The sequence below is a fragment of the Herpailurus yagouaroundi genome, unplaced genomic scaffold (assembly GCF_014898765.1).
Source record: "Herpailurus yagouaroundi ecotype Mexico unplaced genomic scaffold, PumYag 29, whole genome shotgun sequence".
Taxonomy (NCBI): Eukaryota; Metazoa; Chordata; class Mammalia; order Carnivora; family Felidae; genus Herpailurus; species Herpailurus yagouaroundi.
In genome coordinates this window covers 81,067,550-81,089,698 of record NW_024412377.1, presented here as the reverse complement: position 1 = coordinate 81,089,698, position 22,149 = coordinate 81,067,550, and the positions used below count along the sequence as shown (strand labels likewise).

General features: G+C 38.7%; 1 long non-coding RNA gene across 1 annotated transcript; it reads right to left on the bottom strand.

Annotated features, from left to right (window-relative positions):
* Window positions 1–2,768: 2,768 nt before the first annotated feature.
* LOC121012767 (uncharacterized) lies at window positions 2,769–5,744 on the bottom strand. Its single transcript, XR_005782289.1, has 2 exons — window positions 5,662–5,744; window positions 2,769–3,093 (listed from the first exon to the last, which is right to left on the bottom strand). It is a non-coding gene; the product is annotated as an uncharacterized LOC121012767 (long non-coding RNA).
* Between the last annotated feature and the right edge of the window lie 16,405 nt (window positions 5,745–22,149).

Genomic DNA, 22,149 nt, shown 5'->3' with positions numbered 1-22,149 from the left:
AATAAACCTTCCCTTGATTGAACAATAATAAGTAACTAAATAAGATTGATTTCCATTAAGGCTTGCTGATTTTCAAAATAACTCATCTGATTTTTCTGCGGAATGTATACTTCAATGTCATGTATTTATTTAGCAACCTACTAACACTGGCAAGACTGATACATGTACAAATGAATTCTGTGAAATTGTACCAAGCACACTTGCTCCAGTCATAGCTCTTTATGCCATGCTTCTGTTATCAATTTTTAACTTTGATATGTCCTTTATATGTAAACACCATATTTATATGTATCCTGGTAATTACTTTTATTAATTTATAGTGTAGATATATCAAAACGTGCTCCATAGAACACCAGGACATAGATCTTCTACCATTCTGTTGAAATAAAACCAGGAAATGCTGCATGTATTTCTTTCTCTTGGAGATTTATACTGCATTATTGGCATGCTACTAAAGGGCCTGTTACTAAAGCTTGTTGTACGAAATAAAAATAATAAATTAAACTCCTCAACTCTCCCACTGCTTTCCTAACCTATTAGTCCATAGAAACCTCCCCATGGTCCACCTGCCCCCACCCCAGCACCACACATTGGTATCCTATGGTGCCCACTTTGTAGAACGCTGCTTTAGAATCACAGACCTGGTAATACAGCTGAGGGTGTCAGAAAACATTTTGGCATGTTCAGTTTCTTTCGCTTTCTACTCCCTCAAAAATATCTATTTTAATATATAAACAGCATCCATGAAAATTATTTCTGATAAGAAAGGCTTTCAGGTAATTAAAAGCCTGTGATAATTAAGTTATGGTCTATATTTAATTAACGCTTTATAGTAATTAAACTTTTCTCTAACTGAAGGCATGACTTTGAGATTTGATTATCTGAAAGTAATTTTCTAAGCAATAATTCTGTCTCTGTTGAAGCACGAATTTGAGAAGTGGGTGAACTTATCAGACTGCATGGTGACTTACATGGTGTGTCTCCTTTTACTGATAAAGAATGAGCAGGGATACCAGAATCTACAAGTGAATTAGATTATAAACAAAACACCAAGGAAAAACAAAAGTCTAGAGCCCTCTGTATACTTGGGACACAGAGCAGTGTTGGCACGGGCTACCACCAAAGTTAAACTGGACTGCTCTATTGATCAATAATGTCAAACATTTTTTTGATGCTGCTTTTCTTTGGTTTCTTTCTTTTTTCAGCCTAGGTCCTGTGGGTTTTTGTCCATGCAATCTACAGGCATGATGAAGCAGACCTACACCCAGATTCTGATTTCACTTTATGTTTTCAATCTAGGACAATAAGTACAATATCTGTTTTCTGGCAAGCCTCCTCTCGAGCCCTGGAATGGGAGCAGTTACAATGACAGGCTTCTCTAGCACGGAAGCAGCAGAGGAGCCAAAGAACACAACAGTGCACCGTATGCTGGGGCCAGCAGTGCCTGATTGCTCTCGCTGAAAATGGCAATGAAGCATTAACCTTTTCTCAGGAAAGCTGAGACACAGGAAAGAGGACAAGAGCCAGAGGAAATACCAAAGAAGAAAAAAACAGGAAGTGTAAAGGAGACCAATCGCAAGGACAGCACAGATAATAATCGTGGTACAGAAGGCAAGCAGCAAGTCCTCTGACAGCAGAGAAGAGAAAAAGCAATCAACTTAGAGTGGTTGTATCATGTGAAAAGAGGAGCAAACAGCCTCCTAGGCCTCAATGAAAATATTCACTTATTTACACATTTATTTGTTCATTCTTTATTCATTCATTTTTTCATTTCATGCATCCAACAGTGAGTTCTCTCTGTGGAAATCCTTCACTTGACTTTTTTCCAGATTCCCACTTCTATTACCATGGATCAAGGCTCTTAGATTCCCTGATTTACTACAACAAAGAGAGGGTCAGTACATTTTTCTGGCCTTATATACTCAGGAGCATCATGTCTGACACAGATAACGTAGATGAACAACATTATTTTTATGAAAAGGGAGTGACAGTAAGGATGAATCCTGACTGAAGACAAGATTGCTATCTCTAACCTCCCCAATCTGTGTGTACCATAAGGCCCATCCCTGACCTCCAAGTAGAAAATAAAAACCCTGAATGAGAAAGACACAATCCCAGAATTCACTAAGAAAACCATGATTTGACTCCTGAATTTCTAAATTGGATGGATTTGGGTCTCAAGATAGTTCAGTCAGTTCAAATCGCATATAGACAAAAAATACAATTTTTGCATATCTAGATTTGTGGCTCAAGAAACTTATGTTTTCAAGTTTGTTTTGAAGTAAATATTGAAAAAAACCTCATTCTTAGAATTTTCTAGTTAAAATTTTATGACAAGTTATAGGAACTCTATTTAACAACCAAAAAATGATATTATGTTCCCATAAATATAATTTAGTGCTCTCCTACTTCTGAAAAAATAACTTATTTTAGATGCAGAGTCTTATATTCAAGTCTGACAATTAAAATAGATTTTTCAAAAAACCATATTACAATCCCATAGTTTTAAATTTAGTTTTACAATGTTCAGATGGTAATGTGAATAGAAACGGTAACTCAATTACTTTTCAAATAAGTACCTTGATGAATATATTCATTTTCTTCTGACAAGGAATTATTATTGCCTTAAATTTAATCTTAGTTCTTCACATGCTGCAGGGATTTTCATGGCTAAACTGCTTTAAATTATCTTATGATTCATCTACCTTGAAATATGAATGCACTGTACTCACAATAAGACAGAATAATATGTAGTAGATGTTAGATTACTTTAAATTTGATTGTCTAGAAATATTTTATTAAAACATTTTTCTTACGTGGCTAAAAATAATGCCCCTTGATTCACTTTATGGGCAGATTTGGGAGACTGGACTGAGCTGGTAGTATGTGCACTTGTTCATTCATTCAACAAATACAGAGTTAAGCAGATAAAGGATTGAGGCCAGAAAGCTGCTAAAACAAAGAAGAGAAAATCAGTCTTCAAGTCTAGAAGATACTGAGGAAGGAAGGGCCAAGCTGTATTCTCTACAGACAGGACTGGTGCCAATGATTCCAGGGGAGATATTGTTTGCTCTCTCTCTGGTTTGAAACAACCTGTGGACAGAAGGTAGGGGAGAACAGAATCTAGATTGTAGCAGAAATAGATTGGAAGGCTGTAGGTAAATCTGACGATGCAGTCTAACACAGAAAGGCTACAATTGCTTTAGCCTCACACATATTGAGAGTATGTACACTATTAAGTTCAGAAAAATTATTCCAAAAGTCAGTGCCAATGCTTTGTATTCTTATCTCTAGTTAGAAGTGTGTACAGATAGGCAAATGTCAAGAACTGGAAGATATAAAGGCACCGATTAGGTAAGAAGGGCAACTGTTATCAACTCAGTTTAGCCCAGTGGACCCATTTTCTTCCATCAAGGGATTGGATAATCTGAGTTGTATTCATTCACACTGTAAACTAGGGAACAAACCTGTTAAGGCAAATTTCCTTTCCCACACAGGCCAGTGACAGATGTAAATTTGGAACTCACAGTGAAATGTGGCTTTGGGAAGATTGTTTTCCCCATGCAGGGTTTCAACATTTGTTTTGTGAGCAGAGTGCCTAAGGTAACAGGAAATAGTGTTTCAAATTTGTAGTCCAATCAACCTCAAAGTACTTAAAAGGACTAAGAAAAGATAATTTTCCTGTACCTTAGAAAGGTAAGCAAAGTGGTGCAGACTCTTAATAGTGGTAGGAATTGCATTTGTGCCCAAAGAGAGGAAGTATTCACTTAAAAAAGAACAATAGGGGCAACTGGGTGGCTCAGTTGGTTGAGGAGTTGAGTGTCTGACTCTTGATTTCAGTTCAGGTCATGATCTCAGAGTCGTGGGATTGAGCCCCACACCTCCCGATGGGGTTCAGAGTCTCTTTTCCTGTGCCCCTCTCCTCACTTGCACACTCTCTCAGAAAACAAAACAAAAAACAAACAAACAGAACAGTAAAGGATGGGTTTCTGAAGGACATTACCTCATTGGAGAAAATCTGTAGTCACTGCCATTTTTACCCTATCTTGAGTTCAATAATCCTGCTCTCTTGTTCCTGAGCAGTCTTGAATACACACACATACAGCTGTGTTACCTGAGCTACTTACTTTTCTTTAAAAAAAAAATTAACATTTATTTATTATTGAGAGACAGAGAGAGACAAAGCATGAGCAGGGGAGGGGCAGAGAGAGAGGGAGACACAGAATCCAAAGCAGGTTCCAGGCTCTGAGCTGTCAGCACAGAGCCTGGTGCAGGGCTCAAACTCACAAACCATGAGATCATGACCTGAGCAGAAGTGGGACACTTAACCAACTGAGCCACCCAGGCGCCCCTACTTACTTAATTTTCTTAAAAGTTTATTTTCTCATCTATAAAATAGGAGTAATAATATCATCCTCCTAAATCTGTTGTGAGAACAAATGAGATGATCATGCAACACACTTAGCATAGTGACCATCTAGAAGGTAGCAAATATCAGTAAAAGATTGTAGTCATTGACACAAATTAGTGCTATGTTTTTAATTCAATTGACACTGAAAGATGTAAACAGATGTTGATAAAGTGGTCTATGGCCCATAATTTTACTTGGATCTATAAACAAATTGGATTAAGCAGATTTATGCACTCAAATCAATGACCAATGTTGTAAAACAAACCAAAACTGTGAACTCTTGGTTTTTATTTTCATCTTTTATGTTCAAGCAACAAATAGAGGCATTTACAATAACACCATTATGTGTTCCTGAACAACTTTGCATTTTGCAAAAATTGTACACTAAAAATAATAGGGTCTGTAGGGAAAAATAGCATTAACAGCAGAATACTCAAAACCAATGAAAGTTTGAAACCAATGCCCTAAACAGAACTAATTAAAATCCTAATAAGAAGTTATACTAAAATGGGTAAATTTCCATGGGCATTTGCCAAAGAATCTCAGTCGTTCCAACCTTTGTGACCTTTTACCCTGGAGTCATGCTTACTTCCTCTTTTGAAATACATGTCCCTGAAGACAGGCACTTCCACAGAAATCTGTTTGACCAAAATTTAAAATACAATCCAAGAGTAGACTTCACACAACTTACACACAACTTCCCCAATACACTGACCTCATTCTCCAATTCGTATATCATATATGTGAAATTCATTAAACCAGGAGGCCATTAGACTCAGGTGATTCTAATATCTTAGCAGCCTATGTAGGCAATCCCAAACCAAAACCTGTAAATGCCTCAAGGTTAAGAAATGGAAACCTAAGGACAATCCTAATGACCAATGACAAGCTGATCACAAACGTAAGGACAAATCAATCACAAGCCAATCACAAGCCAATTACACTTTCCCAAGTAATGTAACTGCATAAGCTATATAGCCAAATAATTTTCTTGCTTTGCTTCCACCTCTTCTCTCTAAAAGTGTTTCCTCTAGATTCTGTCAATGGAACATTCCTGACTACTTGCAGTTTGATGCTGCCTGATTCAGATTGAGTGTTGCTCAAATAAATGCTTAAAATGTTTAATATGCCTTGGTTTATCTTTTAACACATACGTGTAAATTAGTATTAAAGAAAAACACACTGGAGAAGAGACTATATGTTTGCATCATCATGATTATGATAACAAATGTAATAATGATGGTACTCACCATTATTCCTTCTTGCCTGTAGAAAAATACTTTCAGACAATGATGAGGGAAGTTGAATAAATATCCAATGAAGTGGAACTGCAAGAATATAAACAGTAATTATGTCAAAATACTTTCACAGCATACCTTGCATCTCTCACTCTTGAAACAATAGTGTATCAAGAAGGCTTTGGAGGAAAAGTCAGCCCAAATGGGTATGACCAGATCAATGCCCCTGGTGGGGCTTCCCTAGTGAATTGCACAGTAACTTCTGATTTCAGGGTAAGGACATAACTCACAGCAACCACACACTCTGTTCAAAAAAAAAAAAAAGGTATGATGACATTTTTTAAACCTTGGTTCACCTCCAGTCTAACAATATTGCAACCAAACTTTGGCTGCCCTTGGATCATTTCTACCTCTCTATCACTTACTCAACTGCTTGAGCCACACTTAGATCTGTTTTTACAGTCCAGTGAATTTGAGGCCCAAGACATTCCCTTCTTGTCCTTATAGGAATAGAAAGGAATAAAAAGATGCAGAAGAAGGTAATTTTCAGTTCTCTGATAATTAGTGCAAACACACCTATGCACATACGTGCACACGTGTGTTGATGGATATGTGTTTTCCTTCTCAAGTATAAACCCAACATATCACATGTGGACTATCTATCTGCCTTTCTGTCCCTGCACATCTGTTACCACCACGAAGTGCAGAGCTGGGTTCAAGAATGGGAGAACTCAGTAGTTTTCTAGGTCATAGGCCTGATAGTTAACAGGTATACACATTATAGTTGTTCCAGTCATTAAAATGTTGAAATACTTCCATATCATCTCCCTGGGTCCACAAGTCTCTAGACCACCATCCTGGTCTCCCGAGTTTCTCCCATGCAAATTCCAGGAGGTTAGCCTCCCATGTGGTCTTAAAGCATCCTGTCTTACTCCTGGTAAATTTATCACTTTGTGTATTGTCATCGTCTTGTTTGACCGTTTCCCTGGCTGGAAGTGAGTACTTTGAGAGAAGAAACTGCATCTTGTGATCATTTTATCCTCGACATCTAGCACAGTGACTGGCACATAAAAAACTCTCAGTAAATTTTAGTGTAATGAGTTGCAACAACAAGCATAATAAAAATAGGTAATACTTCCTGTAATAATGTCATATGGTGATTGATGCTAGCTACACTTGTGGTGAGCACAGCATAATATACAGACGTGTGGAATCACCATGTGGTACACCTGAAACTAATGTAACATTGAGTGTTAATTATATGTTAATTAATTATATATAATTAATTATATTACTTATAAAAAATAGGTAATACTGATTTAAAATGTTTATTTTTTATTATTGTATTTATTTACTTAATTAATTTATTTATTTTTGAGAGAGAGAGGGAGAGAGAAAGAGAATCCCAAGCGGCCTCCACATTGCCAGCGTGGAGCCTGATGTGGGGCTCGAACCCATGAGCCATGAGATCATGACCTGAGCTGAAGTCAGACACTCAATTGACTGAGCCACCCAGGTACCCCAATGGGAAATACTTCTAATGTAACCCTGAAAAGCAGCTTTATCCCCATCATTCCTATTTTACAGATGAGAAAACAGCACAGAGAAATTAAGTGACTTTCCCAAAATTACATAGTCAAGGAATTTAATTTTTTTTTTCAACGTTTATTTATTTTTGGGACAGAGAGAGACAGAGGATGAATGGGGGAGGGGCAGAGAGAGAGGGAGACACAGAATCGGAAACAGGCTCCAGGCTCCGAGCCATCAGCCCAGAGCCTGACGCGGGGCTCGAACTCCCGGACCGCGAGATCGTGACCTGGCTGAAGTCGGACGCTTAACCGACTGCGCCACCCAGGCACCCCATAGTCAAGGAATTTAGATGTGATTTGCAAATCCAGGTAGGCTGGCTCTAGGGATTATATAATTGGGGCTGCATACTCTATGCCCTTGCTTTTGAATGAGAGGTAGAATCACAGCAATAATACAGTATCATTTGCCGTCATTACAAAATAACCTTAAATTTAAAAGCCACATATGATTGAGAAAACATGTTTTATACTCACTTCATTTTAATGCTGACTGAATACACGTAATTCATGTCCCGGCCTAGATGGCCGGTCCCTAGGGAGCAGAATAGGGAGGATGAAAGAAAATAAGTGGGGCCAGAGGGAAAAAACAAAATTCATGTCCAAAGCATTGAGTCAAGATTAGGTACCCACAATGTATTAAATATGGGTCTGATGGCAAGGATGGGGGTAGGAATCTGAGAGAGCATGAGCAAGGAACAGCAGGTTGGAAGGGAAAAGAGACTGAAGTCTAGATTCTACTAACACGTTTTTGCTGTTATGCCACATTGGGAGATAAGTGGTATCTAATCATTTTTTTTACAACAAACATTGAGCCACTTGTGCAATTGTGAATCTTTTCTTTGCTTAATTGCACCTAATAAACTTGAACTAATAACTTGATGATCAATGACAGTCATTTGACTTGTAGATTTGCCAAAGAATATTGAGTGTTTCTCAGATATCTCTGAAGCTTAAATTTGGATGACAGTATTTGCCTTCAGTGACAGAGTTAACTAGGTTTATACTGCATGAAAATTTTCCCCCATGCCAGCATTTTACCTATTAGATGTGCTGTCTTAAAAAAGCCCAGAGAATCTCCTAATTTAATCATGGTATATAAGTAAATGTTCGATATAGCTAATATTTCATGCCCAGAACAGAAAGAAGATAAGCAAGGAAATCAAAGTGAGAAAACAAAGAATGCCAACTTGGAATGCCAGCAATATGCCCACATCATCTTATACCTGATCTTAGCCAAAAGGCTGAGAAGCTATACTCTCATCATCTTAAAACTTCCCTTTGTCCTTGGTTCATAGGCACACAGAAATCAAACAGAATCCATCATAAAAGAATTCTAAGAAGCCTCTCTGAAGGTTGCTCCTTCAAAATACATTACTAGCTGCTACACTTACCAATGAAAAAGGTGAGGGCACCTAGGTGACTCATTCCGTTAAGCGTCCAACTCTTGATTTCGGCTCAGGTCATGATCTCGTGGTTCCAGCCAGGCTGGAGTATGGAGCCTGCTCGGATAGTCTCTCTCTCCCTCTTTCTCTGCCCCTCCCCTGCTCACTCTCTCTCTCAACATAAATACATAAACGTTAAAAAATAAAACCTTTGATAAAGGTGAAACCCATGTTAGACCAGTGCCATACCTGCTGCCCTCATCTACACAAATGTGCACCATGGGCAGCAGACATGTTTTAGTCATCTCTTTCCCCTGCAGTGATTAACACAGGACCTGGCTTATTAGACATCAGATGTTTGCTGAATCGGATCTGTGGGCCACACAGGAGCATTCTTCCTGTCCCTTGTAGGCTGTACTCAGACTCTGTTCCACATGGGCTAAAAGCTCCTCAGAGACAGAGAGCATGAGCACACCAGTGGGCCACGCTCCAGCTTCACATTCCAACAAGATGCTCTTCTGCAAGTGCATGTTGAGTCCAGGGAGCAGTTCAGTTGGATAGACTGCCGCCTCAAGCTTCCATCCTGTTTGTTCTGGGATACTAAATTGGCTGAATCAAAAGGGATCTTCTCCTCTGTGGGTACAGTGTTCCCTACTCATATCTTTTGAGAATGGACACATCCTATATCTCAATGTCACTCTGGCTGCATGGCAACATGGCAAATGCCCTACACATAGCTGGACGACTAGATCCCCACCATGATCTTTCCAGTAGTCACCACTAAGTCACTTAACCTCATTGAGCTTTAATCTTCCCATCTGCAAAATGAAATAACACATGCCCTGATTTATGCACAGAATTGTTCTGAGGATCAATGGCATAATATATATAAAAGTGATTTCTCAACTATAAAGCAAACCTAATAAATATAAGTGGAATTATTGGTGGTATTTTTGATATTTTCAATTTTTTTTTTGCTGGTTTCTTTGACTCTGACCTAATGATCTCAGCCTCATAAAGTCAGTGAGGTTAAGAGGGCTGTGTTATTGTTTGAGAGGGTTTTCACACGTGAACTTTGAAATTCAGTCCAAATGGTGTAAAAGTGTGACCAACATATTGCCTGCCCTGAGCAGTTCAGTACCTTGACAAAGAATGGCATTCCATGTGTGTGATTTACCATCATATTGAGATATATAACAGCTCCAAAATATATATTATCTATAAATATGACAACATTTCATATGTCCTAATTATAATGTAACACTGAATTGGTAGTTGCAGTGGTATTAGGGTGGATCTACAGAAGAGAAGAAACAGATATATAGTCACTCAACCAACTTATTGAGTAACTACTGAGTGCCAAGCACATTACGTTAGATACTGAGACTACAGCACTGAGCAAAACAGACACAGTCCCCACCCTGATGACATTACTATATGGCAATACTATATGGCAAGCCACTCTAGTCTAGGGCATCAAGGGAGATTCCTCCAGTAAAAGTCAGTTCATGGAAGGCTTCCATGTATGGAATCCAGAGAGGTAGACTAAAGGGGATGACATTACTATATGGCAATACTATATGACAATACTATATGGCAAGCCACTCTAGTCTAGGGCATCAAGGGAGATTCCTCCAGTAAAAGTCAGTTCATGGAAGGCTTCCATGTATGGAATCCAGAGAGGTAGACTAAAGGGGAGAGGTGGAATAATAGGGGCAGGTGGAAGAGTCTATGGGACCTGTGATTTTTGGTGGCTATTTATTGTCTTTGTAATAATTATCTCACATTTTCAGCCTCACTGCCCCAAAGAAGACAGACTCAAATTCCCAGCCTCCCTTACAGCTAGGTTGCTGTGCTAATGTAATGCACTAATACAGGACTTTGATTCAGAAGTGAGCAGGACAGGTAACCAGACTTCATGTAGACTTTTTTTTTTAATAGTGTAGACAGAGATATTTGTCCTAACTCCTAAAAGTTATTTGAACTGTCAAAAATCCTTTAACAAATTCTATAAATAATTCATCTAATCATTTCACAGCAAAACAGGTATGAGAAAGGGCCCAGGACCATGAGACCTACCAGTCTTAATTATCTCCTGCAGCATCCAAAAGTGGGTGGCATCAGTGTGAGTTTTCTTTGCTGACATCTTGATGTCACAAGATAACAAACACATGAACACTTCAGCAAGGCAATCTGCAACTAACACCCAGGCAAAACAAAGAACTCTCATAGGAAGAATTTCTGGAGAGTAGTATCCCCAGTGGATCTGAATGCACATTAGGCAAAAATCTAAGTGGCTTTTGACTAATGCTTGCTGATTCTCATTTAAAAAATTCATGGTGATATCCTTAAAGTCCATAAGCAGCTCCAAAGATACTGGAAAATGTTTCCAAAAGCCTTAATCAGGTTTGGCAATGTTCCCTCTTACCCTGCTACTAACATGGTCACTATCATTAATAGAAATGACTCATACATGTTGAACACTTATTATATGCCAGGACCCATCACACTTGATCCTAGCTACAACCCTTCAGGGGAGGTACTTTAATTATCCCCATCTTACAAACTGAGGCAACAGAAACTGAGCAACGGACTAAAGTAAGTGCATGACCCAGCATATGAACGCAGGCTGTATGACTCCAAAGCCCATGTACTCAGCACTCTACTAAGATAGTAGCGGAGAGGAAATGTCCTTTTGGAAATTCTTTCGCATGTACCCAGCAGTCATTTTGCTCAGTACTTCCTGTGATCAAGATACACTTGCAGTTTAAAGCCTCCCAATGTCTTTTTTGTTCTAAAATAACTTGTATGATCTGTGGACTTACATACAGTGTAATTCTTGGCTTGAACAAAAAAATTATTCCCATAAATATGGAACTATATCAATCCTTATAAAAGGTACTCAGTACTATGAAGTTCTATAGTTAACAAGACATTGTCATACAAATGCTGTGTCTCAATAAAAAGTAAACACTTAAAATAAGTAAACAAATAAACTTGCCTTCTAATTAAGGTAATTGAGGCTGCTGGTCAGAGTCAAGGTGCCCTGGGAATCAGGCTAAACCAAGCACACAGACAATCAAAAGGTAGCTATTAGCAAGTATCTTAGTGTATGACATGCAACCATAGGATTTGGAACTGTTAACAGAAATCCCCTGAAATTTAACTTGATATGAACAAGGGACATCAAAAGACTCCATCATAATCTGGTGAATGGTTGACTTTTTAGTAGCTAATGAATTCTAAGGAATTCTTTTGTTTCATTTTAAGCTAGTCTTTTCCTGATGGCAACAGGGCCACCTTCTCTGAAGCCACCACATATTAACTTCATGTCCAACCTCATTCTAAGAAGGACCTGAAGCAAACGAGATATTAAATAAGAATTCTCCTCACGAGACTGTCCCTGAGCGACTCTCCAGGCCCATGCACAAGAAAGAGTTTCATTTTGACCCTTCCTATCTCCCTGCCTCCTGTCCCAAACTGCCTTGGACATTTCAGAGCTGCCTCTCTTACCCTCCCCTGTATCCGGTCAAGCACAAATGCCACATTAACTCACACTCCTTGCAACCTTGGGAATCACTTAATTTTTTTACATAAATATTTCTTTTTTCAAGACCCACCTGCACTATGACCACAAGTCTCTGTTCTCTAAGTACACCATTTTGCCTTAATTTTGCTTCTACCTTCTTATTCACTACATGCCTTCCTCAGGCTCCTCTCCTGAGTCGCCAGGGTTTCCCCAGGCAGATCTCCCCCTCCACACACCCTCACCCAGTCATGCTTTGTCAGCCCCAGATCCTCTATACTACAGCCACTGCCCATTCAAAGGACGCGCTCTTTTCCCTTCAACCACTACCAGCCTCTTCACAGTTCATTGCCCTGTGCCACCAGACACCCAGGGCCCCTCTGGCCTCACCTCTGGTGCTGTCCTTCTGCTGTTGTCCTCATCTTCCTGGGACCTGCCCACCAGCCCCACATCCTTATCTCTGTCTTGATCTTGCATTTCTAAGGTCTTTTTTTTTCTGTGAGTCTTTCTCTTTGGAGTCATGGAATTCTCTACTTTTTGCACTTATCTTTTTTTTTTTTTAATTTGTCTCTTTCTTAAATGCATCTATTTCAGGTTTAAAAAGTGAGGCATGATGAAAAAAATATTAAGTAAATAATAGTTCAGGCAGTCAAAGAATGTGGAAAAACAATAAAGAGGGTCCTTGCATGATTATTGTTGAGATACTAAGCCTATTTCATTAGTGCTCATAAAAATATAATAAGGTGGACAGGGTTTTTTGGTGTGGTGTTTTTTGTTTGTTTGCTTGTTTGTTTGTTTTTTGTTTTTAAAGCGTGGACAGTTGTTATCTACAGTTTCCAGAGAAGGAATTTGAGGCCAAGAGAGGTAATTCACATCACATAGATCATAAATGATGGGATTAAAATTTGTATCTAAAGCTGTTTGATGCCAAAGTTCACTCTATTAGGTGCCACTCTACCTTAGCACCTATATAAGCCAATCCCATACAGTACTGTAGAATTTAGGAAATGTGGAATAGAATTCTTGAACTTCAGGATTCAAATTACAATTCTCCCAAACTGCTCACCACTGTGGAATGCACTGAAAAGTTCATTGACCACATTTCCAACACCAGTGTTGTCTGTGTATATTAAAGATAAGCATCAAATCTTGTCCTGCTCCAATCCATCCACATGGCAGTCAGAATCATATTCTCAAACTGTGAATTGGATGATGTCATGTCCTTGCTCAGTACCCTCCCTCCAGTGGTTTTCCAATGTATTTAAGAAAAAACCCTAAAAGGAATATTTTGTGGACTCCTCCCCAAAGCCAAACTTCTACAGGTTCCTTGTGCCTCCTGCAGCATCTCACTCCTCTGTCATTTCCTCATTTTTCCCTTGTTCAATACCATTTCAAGTGTCTTCTACTATAACAAAAGCTCTTCTTTAACTTCTTTCCCCTCCCTGTCTCTGTTTTTCCTCTTAAAGGACGGTCTACATACTCCAGTAGCTGTTTTCCCCCCATTAACCACATAGATACTCTCTTTGCTCTTTGTAGCACAGTTTCAGCCTTTACCTTCTCCTGAAGCTAAGCCATCTCTTAACAGTGTAATCTAAGTCACCTAAGCAATCCAATGTGTCTCTCCTTTTTTGACTTCTGTGTCATGTTCTTGGGATCTTCCTTTGTCCCTGACCTCTCCAGTTCTCTTTTACTTTCCTTGTCCTCCAAATGTCCCTTCCTCTTCCTGATCTGTATTTTTCTCTTAGCAGACACATCCACTGTAATGACTTTAACATTTTTTTTAAGTAGCTTCCACACCCAGCTCAGAGCCCAGTATAGAACTTGAATTCACGACCTTGAGATCAAGACCTGAGCTGAAATCAGAATCAGACGCTTAACCCACTGAGCCGCCCAGGAGCCCTGACTTCGTCACTTTTTATGACTTCCAACTCTGAATTTTTCATGTATTCCTGTTCACACTTCTAACACCCACTGATTTCTGTGTGGAAATCCTTACCAGTCTTAAAGCCACAAATAACTAAGCTTCCATCACACCTGCCATGCCTCTCTAGTGCAAACCCCTGATTCTAAGCAGGCAACTTAGAAATCTCACCTCTTAAAAAAAATTCTCTCTATCACTTTGCACATTTAATATCACTTCTTCATGTACCCTCTACCTCCTTTCCAAATTTTCATAATTCTTTAAGACCCAGTTTATATTCTATCTCCTCCTAAAGACTGCCTTGACCACAGGTATACTGTAAATTCTATACTATAAATCCCTAAGGGCAGAGGCCATTGTTTCGATAACACAGCATTTCTCATTGTATTCATCTCCACCTCCTCTCCCCAAATTCCAACGCTTACTAAACTTTCAATAATGTTTTTTGAAATGAAGGAAGGAAGGACTTCAAATATTTGCACAGATAGAGAAGAAAGTGTAATCTTGGCATACTTTTACTTCTGCTGAAAATATTTGCAGGGTCACAATATGTAAGTGTACTGATTGATTTTCAACCCTTTGGAACTGACCTATAAGGAAAAAGCAGAAGATTTAAATATAAGTATATGATAAACTGTCAATGTTATATGTCTTAATGCTGTAAAAGTGAAGATCTAGTTGATAAACAGTGGAAGTAGGGAGCAGAGAAGGGGGGACGCTTGGGATGCAATACTCTCATGTGGAAGGCAATGGGTCTTCATGGGTTTGGATTCAGACTGCCTAGTCCCTCTGCTACCTTAGTGGCCTTGTGACCTTAAGCAAGGCATCCCCTACCCTCTCTGTTTTACTTTTCTTATTTGTAAATTAGTAATGATACCTCATAGGGCTGCTATAAGGATTAAATAAGATAATTCATGCGATACACTTAGAACAGTGTCTGGCACAGAGTAAATATCCAGTAGATTTTGGGCATTGCTATCTTACAAATTTGAGCATAAAGAGACAATGTCTGAAGTTGATAGAATCAGAAACCAAGGTTTATGTGTATTGCATAAAAATATAAAGATAACAGAGGAACTAAAAATAATAAAACTAGGAGGAGGAGGAGAAAATGGGGAAAGTAGAAATGAACCAAATCTTCAAATTTCAAACCAGGGAGCTAAAAGACCTTATTTTAAGATATAGTGGCCCCAAATATTATTTGGAATTAGGGAAATAACCATCAGTAATTAAAAGAGAAAAGCTTACAAATGATTGCTTCTGGGAAGTGTGACTGGAAGTAGGAAGGAGTAGAAAGAGGTTCTGTTGCTTTTCACTGTAATTTTTCTAGTATTTGATTTTTTACTGGCCATATATTATTGTGATTTTTATAAGACATAAACATGCATACCCATATGTGTATTTGCATTTACATGGACACAAGATGCTTCAAACAAGGGCAAGAGTTGTTTCACTCCCTGGTAGCATCTAACATGGCACTTTGCCAAAATGTATACATGATAAACATCTGTTAAACAAACAATGCTGCCTCACTCACTGCTACCTTCCAAAACAATAAGACTGCCTTATTGTTAGCAGAGTAGCTGAGCTGAAAGTTATTGAACTTATGCTAAATATATCAAACCCATGTGTCTTTATTTCTAATTTTCCTTTAGATTAGGAAACAGGTGCTTCCTTCTTCACTAAACTTAACACTCAAGAAAACCACTCCAATGAACCACTTCAAGGGAAGTGAATGTCCATTGAAAATGACGTTTTTCTCAGTACAGAAGAAACGATAGTGGGAAAGGCTCATATTTACTTTCCTTCTCTTTGTATCCACCAGGTTGGTATAAATTGCACAGAAATATTCTATCACATAATAAACAGGAATCATATTTCAGCTGTGGTAGAAGAGTGTAAGGTTATTTTTCACAACATAAAATACTTATCACAAAATAAAATTTTAAACCAAATTTTAGAGATAAATCAATTATAAATGAGACTTGTGTAAACCCTTGGAGGCATACAATGCTTTGAAAAAGAATTCTCCCTTTCAGTCAACTCTACTATGCCCAATAGTTTGGATTTGGATTTATTGAAGATGCAAATTCAAACATAATTCCCTTAGAATATTGGAAAGATTTGATAGGTTGAACAAGGGAACAATATGAGGTTTTTTTTAAAGTGACTTAGATATAGGTTAAAACTATAAAATTATCTTCTTAGAAATTTGTAGACTTGCATGTATTCAGTAGGAAACTTCTTGATAGATATATGCAAATCTAAGCTTGTAATCTGAAAGACACTTGGGAATTGAGCAGAGAGCTAAAAACATTAAGAACAAATGTGCAAGAGACAAACATATAAGCATGTCACACAGTGCCAAGGACCAAGACAGAGGTAGATAGACAATATCAGAGAACCAAAAGGATTTTGCCCCATTCCTCCCAGATGCCTACCTCCCGCACTGATCCTAGAAAAGATCCAGAAAAAATAAAGGAGGTTGAAAATGAAGGGGGGAGGGGGAGGTGCACGGAGCTGTTCCGTATCTCAACCCTCATTGACTAGTGTCCATTTGATAAACCTGGTTGCACAATAAAGAAAAAAAGGAGGAAAGGGGGGAGAAAACTGAAATATCTTTTCTTTGGCTAATTTTTTTAATGACAAAAAAATACTTTGGAGCTAAAAATAAAAAATCCCTCTGGGGAAAAAAAAAAGAACAAATCCTGGATTAAAGCTGGTATTTTATTTTAGTTTACCTTCTGTGCTCTCTTTCTAGACATTTCTAAGGTTTTTTAGTCAATAATTAACAGGTGTGAATAATACTACCGGCTCTATGAGGATCTGGTCCCTGACAGGACACTGACTTCTTTCCCCTTCAATTGATATGTGACCTCTTTGATCCTCCTTGTATCTTCTATATGAGTGGAATGCTTATCCAAATAATGGGAAAGGCTTCTGAATATTTAAAAAAATTTCTTTCAATGTTTATTTATTTTTGAGAGAGAGAGAGAGAGACAGACAGACACAGAATCTGAAGCAGGCTCCAAACTGTCAGCACGGAGCACGATGCGGGGCTCGAACTCAAGAACTAAGAGATCATGTCCTGAGCCAAAGTCGGACATTTAACTGACTGAGCCACCCAGCTGCCCCTCTGAATATTCTTATAAACAGAGGAAAAGCACTCAAGGTCTGCATCTCGTTGAAAATTTTCTATTTAAAAAATGTGATTAGGGACGCCTGGGTGGCTCAGTGAGTTAAGCATCCGACTTTGGCTCAGGTCACGATCTCGGGGTCCCTGGGTTCGAGCTCCGCACAGGGCTCTGTGCTGACAGCTCAGTGCCTGGAGCCTACTTTAGATGCTGTGTCTCCCTCTCTCTCTGCCCTTCCCCCACTGACACTCTGTCTCTTAAAAAATGAATAAATGTTAAAAAAAGTAAAAAATAAAATAAAATAAATTAAAAAAAATAAAAATGTGATTAACTTTAAAGCACCAACCTGTACGGGTTTAGATGGGAGTCTAGTCAATTTCTAATATTCCCACTGATACAATGAAGGCTAAATACCTCCAAAGCATAGTTATCCAAGTATCCAAATTTGATTTATTGGAATCGTATGAGTTTTGACCCCTAGTCCTCAACTTAACATATCAGAAATCCAAATATATATATACATCTGATTATCTTAAGTCGAGTTAGTGCATTAGTCTAATTGCTTTTTGGCTTGTGTTAATTTACCACAAGTATGTCTGCATAAAGGGTCAGTGCTATGACAAATGATTTTCTGCAGTTACATGTGTCACCACTAGATGAGGCTACCACTGCTTTTGCTCTCTTGTCTTGAGAGAAATCATTGGCTACTAGATGACAATGAGGTGGAATTTTAAATCCTAGGGTTACTCTAAGTTTCCTTGCTTTGAGGAAAAGGTGACCTATCTATTTTGATAATTTCAATAAAATTCAGAGAGCTAAGTGTGAAAGTACTCATAAATGCCCTTAAAACTATAATCCATGACTTCTTTAGTTGGTAACTGTTTATTTTTAAAACATACCTATCATCGCCTGCTGCGCACTGACTTTTGTACCAGTTGTTGGCTTGAGGGAGGTACAAACATAGGACATCCATGGAAAGAAAAGCCTCTATTTCTTCTAAGATAAAAATTGGGAAGTAGCTTACTAAACACATTTTTACAAGTATAACCATGAATCCCCCCATTTTTACATAGTTTATAGATTTATTAGTGGGTAACAGGTAGATCCAGGATTTCCACAGATGAGAGTCACAGGAACAACAATCTAGCAGGAGGAAGGAGGTGGGGGTGGGGCTTGTTAGTAGCTACATTTTTATATAAAGAACATGACCAGGTGATTCTTTGCATTGTTCAAGGAGAAGGGGGTGGTGAGTGTTGGGTTAGAGAAGACTAACCATGAGCAGAGTTGTAACTTCTGACCATCAACTTTGTGCAGCTACTGTAAGGGGATCAGGTATCTTAGCTGGATTGAAACAGTTCTGGTAAATGAGGAAGGTGTCCAGGCAAAAGCTCTAGTAAGACCCTTTCTGAAGCTTAAGGAAGTCAATGGGGGAGGGGGTGGGGGGGGAAACTAGGGTAGATGAGAGGGTCCTCTAATTGCAATAATGGTACACAATGTAACTGGACCAGTGCTCACGGTGAAGACAACTGTAAACACTGACAAAATACAAAAACATCCTCTTTAAAGTCTCAAAGACTAAGAGTTACCGAACCAAGATTCTAGAGGGGATGGAAATCCAAGAGGCATTTAAGGATTCTTTTTCACCAGAGGCATTTACAGGTTTGGAAAAAAAGAAACTGAGAGGCTGAGCTAAGATTTTGACAGCCTCACAGGACCAAGGGAGGCAAAATCTGAGTCCAAGATCTGCTGAGCATAATGAGAAAGAGAAAAGCAGTCCCTGCTATCCTGGTACTCAAAGCCAGGACTGGGTGTTGACCTGTTAAACACAAACAATTTCACAGACCATCATCAGACATACCCACTCCATGCCTATGATGGTTGAAGACCAAAAAAGGCTAACTTCATAATCACGTTTGAACACAGGCAAAACATAAACATTATCACCACAAAAATTACCAAACACCTCCATACCCTGACCAATAGGAGTGACTGCTGTTTCTTTACAAATTACAGCCTTAGCCTTGATCTAATCTCCCCTCCTTGTTAAGATACCCAGTTACAGAATTACCACCGCCCTTGAGATCATCTAAACCAAACAGAGCCCGGCTTCATTAAGCCTTCCTCAATCACCTGATACATCCTTTAATAGGTCCTTACCAACATTTTCCTTCTGAGACGCCCCTGTTTCTCCATGGTGGGTGTTCCCCCTTGCTGCAATGAGTAAAAACTCAGCTTATTTAAAAAATCACTACTCACCTTTTTACCTAGTTGGGCAGTGGCTATTTTTATCACTGTAATATTCTTGAGCTTTGTGCTAGGACCCAGTTAACTTACTTGAAAACAATTTGATCCTTTTGGATCTTTGAAGATTTATGAGACAGGCCTGAAGCCATGCTTTATGCACGGCTTATTGCTCCTTCCTATTGAGGCAAGGCCCCTCTGGGTGTTCTATTTGTTGGCTTGTTGATCTTGAGGTTTTCCAATCGGACTGATGGATGCAGACGCTGTTTTCTGCCTTTGTGTGGGAGTCGGGTGCCATTACCTCTAATCCTTTCCAGTGGTTCCATCTCTGACTTATGTTTTTTCTGCATGTGCATGTGCTGATTGGTGATCAGCTGAATATTCAAGGAGAACCTTCAGCAGATCTCTGAAGCACCTTCTCTCTCTCTCTCTTCGCATGTGTGTGTAGCTCTGTCCTCTCAGTATTTTTCCTACGAACTGGAGTTTCCTTGCTTTCCCATATTCTCAGCTGCATATCCTCAAGATAAAACATTGGCTGGGCTTTGCCCTGGGGCAGGGGGTGTTTCTCCCTCCATGCACAGCTGTGTGGAATCCCACAGGGCAGTAAACTGGGACAATCGCAGTGCTGACCTCATTTGTTTCCTTCTCTTCTGGGATTGACCACTGCCTCCAGTTACCGGATACTCTTTGCCTTGCAAACTGTGTTTAAGTGAGAGGATAAATCCCAGTCCTTACTCTATCTTGGCCAGAGTGGAAGTTCTTGTAGACATTTAAGCTAAATCTTTAAATAATAGGAAGCCAAGAGATATGTTTTGTTTCAATCAGTTGGTTTTATCATTTGGAAGCATTAAAATTTCCTTTAAAATAAAGTATTTAAGAATATCAGAACCACTCTGGTTATTTGCAACCATTTTCCTGTTTGAAAATGTGTCATCAGTTTTTTAGACAATATTTATTTAGAAAACAACAGAAACACCACCATTTTTCATTTGGCAATTAAATAAATTTTTATGTGGTACAGTTTCAGTTGTCTGCCAGCTTTGCTTCATATTCTGTTCTGCTTTAACAATGTAAGATTTTTAGTGTTGCATTCTTCTGTTTTTGTTTTTAATAAATGTTGTGGAAGGCATAGTAAAGATACCAGCTTTTGAAAAACCATCTTCCTGTTAGTTATGGATTCAAAATTATGACATTAGCTGTTCTTCTTCTCTGCTGAAACTGAATGAGCTTAAAGAAGCCACAGAATGTGTTTACTGGCTGAATATCATCTCCCCACCCTCACCTCTCCCCACCCCTTCCATATTGTGCATAGGCCCTGGGTCTCTGTAGTATCAGAAACTTTCTTTTTTTTTTTTTTTTAATTAAAACTGTCAAAAGCATATTACAGACTCTTTATTAGAAAATAAACAGGGACATAACAATAATTCTGTGAAGAGCTTTCAGCGGGTTTTTAGAGATCCTTTGGAAAAGAGATGCAAGGCAGAAAAGAGGAAGTAGTTTTCAAAACTGTAAGTTGGCTGGGTGTTCAGAGTGATAGCATCAAGCAGAGACAAAGGTACCTATCTATGTCAAGGGGAGGAGATTCAACAGCCACACTAGCCAAATGGGAGAAGGAGTTTCAGTAACATGTCCTCTGTCAGGAGGCTATATGTCAGTCTGTTTATCCTGAAATCTCACCACCTGCAACACAGGCAGCATTTGGAAATAATTTTTAAGGCATCTGAGTGCCTGAAAGAATGTCCAACTGGCTTTATTTGCTCATTTTTCAGCTTGCAGCATGTTACAAAGAACAACCTTAACACAGGTCTAGGGTGGTGGAGGTTGGGGATAGCTGAAGGTAGCCATAGGAAATAAATACAAATTTGATAATAATGGAGGAACTGAAATAAACTTTGTAGAGTACTCACAGGAATTGAAAAAGATATGGCAACACGGGGTTATTTATTACATCTCTTTTGCCTTGAGGGCAGCATTTTTTTAATGTTTATTTATTTTTGAGAGAGAAAATGCTCTGACAGGGGGTAGGGGAGAGGCAGAGAGCTAGAGGGGGACAGAGAATCTGAAGCAGATTCTGTGCTGACAGCAGAGAACCTGGAGCAGGGCTCAAACTCACAAACCGTGAGATCATGACTGAGCCAAATTAGGATGTTTAACCAACTGAACCACCCAGGCGCCCCTTGAGGACAGCATTTTATCACAACACAGCATAATCACTGATTATTACTTTAAACATGACATGCATGTAAACAATTTTAAAGTTTATAAAACATTTAGAAGCTTTTTCACATGTTATCTCAAACTGATTCTGACAATGACAATAATCCTCTGTAACAATCATGGAAAGCATTATTGTCTCTAACTTGGAAATAAGGAAGTGACTTAGTTTAAGAAGGTGACATGTTCAATTCTCTTGATTCTAGGTCCAGTTTATAGCAAAAAAAACTTGAGTAATTAAAGTTGAAATCTATCGAGAACACTCGAAGGGGATGGAAACATCAATTACATGCTTGATAAATTTTCCATTAAAAATTAGCAAAAATCTTTGAACATTTTGACATGTATGCTTCAACTCTTGGGAAAGTTACTTTTAACTCATTCATTCTCACTTTGGTGAGGGCCTATGAGGTAATAACACCCTGTGCCAGAAAAAGGTAGAGGTGTGGTGTTTGGTCCCTACCATTCAGGAAATGATCATTTAAGGAAGAAT